Below are 9,226 nucleotides of genomic sequence, written 5' to 3'. Positions count from 1 at the left end.
GCCTTGATAAGAAACTGGATATAGCTGAGAATCCTTCCTGAGCTGACGCAGATGTGAAAGATGCACCCTGACTTAGGTATTTTGCAATTCCGTTGTTTGAAATGAGAGTTAACCGTACGTGTTTAAGTTGTGTTCAAACATTTATTTACACAAACAAATGAGACAGTGTGGATTATTTTCATTTGCCACACCTCGACCGGTCAGTGGGTTAATGTTGAAAGAAATAAGAGTTGTTTTATGTGACAAGATATTAATATAAAAATGACCCTGATTGTAATGGACAGTGACTGGACCATTATCTCACCAAAAATATATGAAACAATGTGTCATGTCCCTGTTTTGTGATTATGTGATTTCCTGTTTGAAGTTTTGCCCTCATATGTGGTGTGGTGCTGTTTGGTTCCTGCCCTTTCTCTGTGCTCACCTGTGTATTGTTTGTTAATCAGCCTGTGCGTGTCGATATAGTCTGTGTGTGTTCCCTGATGTCTTGGTCAGTTCATCCTGTGTGATTCACCTATGTTGTTCACCTGAGCCTGTTGCTGTGTCTCCCCATTTATCCTTGTAGTATGTTTCTGGGTTTGTGTTTTAACACTATATTCCCTGTGTTTTTCCTCATTTGAACCTTGCTTTTGGTTGCACTTTGTTTCAGCTTTTGGTGTTGCGACTTTATTTAGTGTTATTTTTGCATTTCTTGTTTTTTTCACCCTGTATTTTATGTTTTTTTGGATTATTCAGTTTTTGTTAATTAAAGCTCGCCTGTTGTTCCTCATTCTGCCTGCCTCCCGAGTGTTTTGCATTTGGGTCCTCACCAATTTTTGCCACAATGTTACACAACTCGTATATGTCCAGCTGAGGCATCGGAAATGACATTGGTTGAAGCAGATTTTCTCCTATTCTGCACATTATTTAGGAGAATAAAATCAAGTAACTTGAAGGTATTGCCAGGTCTTAGGAGGATAGTAGGTCCTGGCATCAGATTTCAGATACAAACTGATCATTAAGTTAAATACCTCAAGTGATTTGCCAGTGGTGTTAAATGAACTCCTCAATGTGAATTTAAAAGTCTGTAGTAGTGGCAGCTCCTCAACTACATTGAAGCTAAGAAGCATTATCATACTTGTGATGTTCCTCTTGTACACAGGGTATTTTAACTCCCATCATACCCCTGTGTCAGCTCCCGCTGCTACCTCTTCTGCCTGTCCTCCTGAGCCTATTTGGGGGAGATGGCTCATTACAAAGTGTGATTCTTCCTCTTCAGAGGGACTGCCGTTGTCTGTCAGCACAAAGGAATTGCCTGCCTGCTCTCAATCTGAAGATCAACAGAGTGATGAGAAGAGATTGTCCTCATCCGTCCAACAGATGACAGGCCTGGACTGGGCATGGTTGAGAGCCTACTGGTGAAAATGGGAACCTAAAAGTGAGTGTTTGGAGCTTTTTAGATACAATGGCAACAGCTTGAAGCCCACAACTAGAGCTTATGATGGGACTTCTTGTATTTCTACAATTTTCTTTGCAAAGTGCAACATTAAGATATGCTTTACTGACTTTTTTTATATTTAGCTTGTCAACTGGTTCAATTTCAGGGTATATATCACAGCCAACCTTAAAGTATAGCTGTTGCACTGTAGTTAAAGCAGCACTACTTAATGTTTTGTCCAATGGAGGCAGCATAAAAAGCTGTAAACACAGCATTTACATATTTTCACCTCATAAAGTTGTTATGGCACACATGGTTGACTCTCCTCATAACTCGGTTTGGTCTTCATCAACCCCTGAGAAAAAAAATCATTAGCTAGTCTCCAACTGTGTCTGCCATTGTTGGTAAGAGACAGGTAGTGTAGCGTTTTTGCTGAAAGAAAGCTGATGAGAACTATGACATGGAACCAAATCAGTAGAGTTGTGGAGATGGTGATGTAGTATAAAGAGCAACAAAGTCAGCAGAGAGATGAGGTAGGAGTGGATGGATGGCTCAAACAAACACAGGGCTTTCACCCAGGCAACTGCTGTTCTAGGTCAATTTGGGTAACTAAGTAATGTACATACATTAGTTAGACTACATAAGTAACAAACTTATTTTAAACAAACATTTTTTTTTTTCTTCTGAAACCTAAACAAGTAGTTCTGTCACCTAAACCTAACCAAAATTGCAACTGATGAAGGTCGTGTGCGCTGGTCGCTGGTCACTGGTCACTGCAATGGTCATTGGCAATCAACCCATTCAATTGTTTAATTATGGAGGATGTGTTGGACAAAGAGCTCGTAGTGAGAAACCTAGAGTAGAGTTTCAGCTGATTGTTGCCTGTCCACCTCACAACATTACTGTTTTGGTTAATTCTCAACTCGCTCTGTAGTAATGACACATTGAGTAATAAAGTAGTGACATATTGTTGTTTTTGGCCAGATCAGGCAGATCTAGCTGTTTTTCTCTGTTCATCTACACATCTGTTGCATCAAGGTGATATGTGCGGAACATGTCACTGTCCCTATTTTCAGGAAGTTTAAAGTCCCTCTCTGGTCAGAAATGTGATTTTCTTCTTGTTCCTGCAATCGATGTTTGAGCTTCACTTTGTAGAATGGTGTATGTGCATTCTGACACCTGAAGGCTGTCATAGCTGAAATTGTATATTTTGTGTTTTCAATTAAAAATCAGATTTTAGGTGACGGGCCTACGAGCATGTCTGTTTATGACATCATAAATAGTTTGGAAGCCAATCATGGTCCAATATTCAGCATACATAAGTGTAAAGTGGAAACTCAAAGCCTCCAGTGCACATACAGTACACTGAGAATGGATTTTACAATAAAGTAGGAGACATATTGTGTCCCATAGTTGAACTTTGAAGATGAAAGATAACTACATATTCATACATTCTAAATTATTATTCAAATATTGTATTTTAAATACATATTAAAACCTGTCTGGAGGGTTTGTTAACCGATTCACTCTCTACTTGGAACAACCCTGGTGAACATAGCCTTCATTTCTTCTATTTACAGATACAGGTAACAGATACAAGCAGAAATTTACTTGACACCACAAATGTATACCACCAAACAAATGCCACAGAAAATAGAATTTCTGTGTAAAGTCTCTAGTATTTTGTCCTAAGATCATAGGTTTCCCAGGTCAATAAAATTGGTGGAGTTGCCCTTTAAAGCGGTTCAGACCTTCAAGTACCACAGAACAAACATGGGGGCAACGTACATTATGAACCAAAGCCATGGCTGTTACAATGGGCTTAGTGCTTTTTTACTTTTCAGACATGCACCTCATTACATAACATTGATGCAACTTTACATGTAAGTCTAAATGAGTGCTGGCGTCACTTGTACAATAAAAGATCAGTAAAGTATCTTACTAGGACAAATTTTGTAACATTTCTATAATCCCTCCATCACCATACACATCTGAACTAAACTGTAAATAGACAAGTGTTTTGCTTCAAAGTATTATTATGAAGTAAATATTGATAAAAAAATGTAATGACACATAGAATGACACCATTGCCATTTCCCTACAAACCTTGCTATCACTATGCCATTCTGTCTAACACTGCACACAAAGTCTCCCGGCAAACTGGCGGCTGACTGGAGATTCAGTCAGGCTGGCAGCCTGGCACTGTTTCTATCTGTTGTCATGTCTCCATTATAGACTAAATGAATGAAAGTCGTGTTTTGTTGGTGTGACACCAAGATGAATCAATTCCAGGAGACTTGAAAATAAATCTATCATCTAAACCAGTTCAAGGATTCACAGAGACATCACACAATGTTTGAGTCAGTGCAGGCCATGTGCTTCAATGAGGGGAAGATTTTTTTGCTGATTTAAATGTTACTTTTGGTTTGTAGTGTTTGCAAATACTTTGTTACATGCTAGAAAAAAAAAGCATTCTGTATAATAATGGATGGATGCTGTACTCTAAGCTTACCTTCTTCATAATTACCTGTATTTGTGCACATTTTAGATAGCCTCATTCAGGGAAAAATTTATATCACGTTTAGCATGTACAGAAAGATCATTTGTTGGTCGGTCCCTGGAGAGGAGCCCACACTCGATCATTTTCAGGGAAAATAGACTCACTGCCTGTTACTGTTCCTCATTTCACTGTGCACCTGGACTTTAGTGGGCCAAATAAACTAACCAGGTCTGAAGACCTCCTATTCAGTTTTGACCTCTCCATGGCACCCACACACACACACCCCACACACACAGCCACAGTCCCAACTGACCCTGGACTGTTTTCCTCCACAGGGCTCATTACATGTACTTTTGAGGGACAGTGGGACACTGAAGGAAAATGCTTTCTTCATTGTCAGCAGCCACTTCCTGCATAGCTAATGGCTGTTACATTTCTTCCTGTTCAAGCCTGTTCAGGTTTCCCTGCAAATATGGATGCTCATGCCCCTGGGAGTTCCATTTTACACCTCTCTCTCTCTCTCTCTCTCTCCCACCTCTTCAGTCTTGTCTCCACACAGCAACACCTTGGCCACATCACGGCTCTGTAAATAGGACTTAATTTGTTTGAGTTTCCTGCGGTTGTTAGCCCCACCTGGATGCTGTGAGCATCTCCAGGTGGGTTGTTTTTCAATTTTTCACATAGTGCAATGGGAGCAACGGTTGTCCTGCTACATTTCCCAGTTAATTGGTTGATTTTATGAATTTATCATTGTTTTGCTCTACTTACAACTGTTGGTACTTGTGGCTCTGTGCCTGCTGTTTTCAGTATCAAAGCCTCTTAAGCCAGGACGCATGCTCAAAGTGAACTCAAAGCATGGCACAGATGTCTGAACCCCTACAGAAAGTGCAGACGCTCGCTCTGTGTTTGGCTCCATCTGGACATGGAGCAGCATGAGCGGGCCGCAGAAAACAAGACGAGCTGAAGTGGAGAGTAAGCGGAGTGTCTCGTGGCCGGGTTCAAATGGGAGTAATGAGAGAGCAACTTTGAAGTGCGGAGAGCACAGAACATAGAGGGAAAGACCTTTGCATTTCGGAGGCCAGCTCTAAGTGGGTCATACAGTTTGCCTTTGTTAACAGATGCTGTTTGTTTTAGTCTTTGTCTCGCTCTTCCTTGGAAAACAAACGCTGGCAACCACTGTGCCCTTTCTCCTACTGCGCTGTTTAGACTTCAACATGGCTGAGCAACTTTATGTTAATCACAACGTTACGAACATGCTTTTTCTTTTTTTTCTTTTGTCTCTGCAGGCTGTTGTGGGTAAAGATTCCTTTCCAAAAAGTCATTTCTATTTACTCATTAGTGTTCGATTCCTGCTGGAGGTGGATGGGATCCAGCCTGAAGTCTATAAACAACGTTGTTGCATCCTTTCCTCTGTCTTTCATACATCCTGACTCTGCCAGTCAGTCCAACATTTTTTTTCCCCTTCATTTTGGTATGCTTTATTTATTCCACAGAAATGGAATTCCCTCTGGTGGGGGCACAGGGTCAGCAGGCTGCATTGCCACTGCAGCAGGTGGAAAAAATACAATTATCTTGCAAAATAAGTCAGAAAAGCAGGTTTAGTACATTTATATTTACCCCTAACTGGACACAGTAACAGAAGAGGCATATCAATCACTCATTGTCCATTCCGGTATCACGCAAAACATGATGTGAGTCTGGACTGATGGGTGCTGATAGATTTTATTTAGACTAAAGGCCATATGCACTGTGTGATAGGGACAGGTGTTCCGATCCACAGATGAAGTCATTCATTGTGCATTTCAAAATGGACTTTGAACTGAACTTCCTCAGAATTCTCCAGTCTTCACACCTGGGTGCAAACTGCTGAGAGACCCAGTTTTGAGCTGCTATTGGTCAGGGTGACAGATCCCCCACTGACCAGGTAATCAGAACTCCAGCTCCTTCTTTTGTTCTCTCTCCCTTCTCAGCTCTCCTCCCCCACTGGGCCTTGCCCCCAGCTCTTCTGGGCTCAACAGCTGCCAAGAGCTGCCAGCTGCAGTTCCAGCAGGCCCACAGAACTTCTCTCCACAGCAGCGACACAAAGTCCTGCTAGTACCCCAGCTCAGTTAGCACCAGCAGCTGTGATAAAAAGCTTGCCAGCTAACTCCACAATCAGAGGAACACGAAGTAAGTTAGTAAAGATGCACAGGACTGTTTTTCTGGCTGATGTAATGCACATGTGCTGAATCTATTTGTGTTTGTTCACTGTTTGGGTGTTATTGTGATCTCTGTGTAGTCAGGTTATTGGCAGTTTGCTTTGCTACATGGCTAAGTTGATGTTAGTTGAATTATGCTTCACACAGACTCTTTGCATCCAACCATCTTCTCTAACCTGGAGCTAAAGAGAGAGTGAATACTGGATGGAGATGTGGACTCGACTCAAGTCAAGTCTGGATGACTTGACTTGACAGAAAATAACTTGAGACTTGTAAGTTAAAGACCATTGACCTGACTTGACATGATGACTTGGATAACTTTTATGTTTTCAGTTTGATATTTTTTTAGTTTTTTATTCTGGCTGCCAGTATTTCGTAGTCCACCACTCCTCAGCCATGTTGTAGTCCCCTTTTGTCAGCCATTTTGTTTGTAGTTTTTCTTTGTCCATGCCATGCATGCAGCATGGCAGTTTGAACCCTAGCAACCATTTTTTTCGGTTCTTCCAAACAAACACACACAAACACACGCGCACACACACACACACACACACACACACACACACACACACACACACACACACGACAAGACTTTTGAACCTACACCTACATGCTGTCTTTTCAAATTGTCAAAATTAAACTCTAGGGTGGTGCTCCAGAGGCGATCTAATGTAAATTAGATCTTATTATTTATCATAATTAATAATTAATAATTATCCCTGATAATCATTCATTATTATTGGTGGTCACATTTAACTCAAATTCCCTATTAATGTTGTGTAAAACCACAACACAGGCTTGTCAGTACATTTCATGTCACACTGTATGACTCCTGTGGGCAATCTGTAATAGACAATACTGTATCAGTTATGATGCATGTCAGATTGTAAGTGTTTTGTAAGTGTAAGTGTTTCTTTTCTCTTTAAAGTTTTCATGAATGCTATTTGTTTCGTGTTTCCTGTAAAAACAGGCAGCAGCATCTCTGTGATTTGGGGTTGTATTTCTTTTAAATATCTCTATTCTGCTGTCAGACCGCTGAAAAAGTAAGGAATTTGATCACAGCTCATAAAATGTTGAACAGCAGTCAACAGCTGTGCTGTGATCTTGGATATATTGGCTATTAAAATAAGTGACAAAGAGGGAACAACAGGGTTAGGAAAAACAAAGTTGTCATCTTCATGTACAGCCACAGAGCACCCGTTGCTTGATCTAAATTAGCTGCAAAGGTGTATTTATGCTTATAGCACCTACAGAAAGTGAGTAAAAGAACTGTAAACTATATAATTAATGTGGCTGCTGAAGAACAGACGCTTTGCTTTTGAAACCTTGATGTTACACAGAGTGTCGAAATTATATTCAGGAGATATAAATTTGAGTAACCTTCACTTATCCAGTGCAGATGCACTGTATGAACCACTGATGTCAGGGTTAAGTTCTAAATCAAATGAGGTTCTCTGGCAAGGGATTCACTTTGGTATTGAATAGTGGTGGGGTCATAAGGGCCCAGATGAAAAAACATTTTTGAGATGGTCTTTAACAAATGCGAGTAGATAGATACTAACGTGGAAAACATCTTGTGTAACAGTGCATTGATAGGGCAGAGTCTAGAAGTTGAGGAAGTGGCAGGCATACTTTTTTAACAGTGGAGAAAGAGTTTACAATCATTTGTGAGTCATGGACAACCAGTCATGACTGATTCTATGCATAAGGCTGCAGGTTATACAATCCTAGAAAAGTATGTTCATTTTAAAAAGTGGTGGGGGACATGTAAATGACAACTGTGTTCCCTGGTAATACTATTTCTGTGTGAATAGGCCAAAGGACCACCATTTTCAACTGATGATACACAACATTTCTTCTTCGGGCGAAGCCAAAAATCCAACATTTCAAGTAATTCTCCTAAAAACTGCATTTTAATTCTATTTGTCCAGTTATATACAAATCTGTACAAAGTGTAAATTTTTTGGTGGTATCCATCTTTGAGATATTTCAAAGTGGTGGACTGACTGAAATTGCCATCCTTAGAGGCGTGGTGCCAGCATGTCTAAAAATCAGACAGAATACACTTCACAACATGTCTGACCTTTGGTGCATGAACTCATAATATTTCACCCATTTTTGCCCATAGGGATAGGGATTGTTCTTAAAACCCATGTCTCTTTACCAGTGTCATGCTCCATCTTACAGATATGCCTTTACAGCAACTTGGACTCCTTGCAGACACTCCTCACCCTCACTATTCACAAAGCCTTTCATTCTTCTGATCCTGTAGCATTTGCAGTTTTTCTTGAGAACCCTTTAATCCACAGCCCACATTAATTTGACAGTTCCCCCAGCCGTATTTTGATCGACAGAAAACCCTGTGATTTCTGTTTTTAATGTCATCAAAGATGCATCTTGCCGCTGCCGTCTCTGCCTACTCTGTGCATCTCTCGCCTCAGTCTCCCCACTCTTCTCTCTCTCTCTCCTACCAGTATCCAACCTGTCTGATATGATGACCATTAAGGCTGGGCCAACGGTGCCGGTGGGCCTGCTGCTTCCCTGCTTGCGTCCCCACTGCACCGCAGCGAGCTCGCTGGCCTGGAGCCGCTAACAAGCTGTGCATTCAGACAGTTGATGCTACAAATGGAGCTGCGCAGTGGACCAACTCCGGAGATGAACAACTGAAGCGCTGCTGAATCCTTTTGGCAAGGGAGGCAGCAAGACCTCCTGAAGCTAAGACTGGGGTTGACATGCATTTACTTACAGCACAGAAACAATTCTCAATGTGGCTGTCATTGTCATTTAATCTCACATGTATATTGCACTGTAAAACACTGATAAATAATGTATTGCTAAGATAATTGGAATTGCTCACAAACAACTCAGGTCATGGTAAATCCATACTATCATGACAGTGAGGCAGGAAATATCAAGACAGAAATACACACTGATGGAACCAAACGGACCAGCCTCACTACCAGGACCTCTGTAGAAATATGACATGTTATCTCGCACTGATATTTAATCCTGCCTCCCTCTTGTGCACAGCATCATGAGCTGAGAATGCATCAGGTGTCGTTTTATTTAACTGGAGTGCAGTCAAATAGTGGAGGAAAGCAACTAAGCACATTT

At 41.0% G+C, this 9,226-nt stretch overlaps 1 long non-coding RNA gene across 1 annotated transcript; it reads left to right on the top strand.

The window, feature by feature from the left end:
- The first annotated feature begins 497 nt into the window (after positions 1 to 497).
- Positions 498 to 8,892, top strand: LOC311270577. The gene is made up of 3 exons (XR_014624274.1): positions 498 to 564; positions 1,259 to 1,417; positions 8,587 to 8,892. It is a non-coding gene; the product is annotated as an uncharacterized lncRNA (long non-coding RNA).
- The last annotated feature ends 334 nt before the right edge of the window (positions 8,893 to 9,226 follow it).

Source organism: Pagrus pagrus (genome assembly GCF_965226575.1).
Source record: "Pagrus pagrus genome assembly, chromosome: 2".
NCBI lineage: Eukaryota > Metazoa > Chordata > Actinopteri > Spariformes > Sparidae > Pagrus > Pagrus pagrus.
Note: the sequence above shows the minus strand (reverse complement) of the source record. Positions and strands in the feature narration are given on the sequence as shown.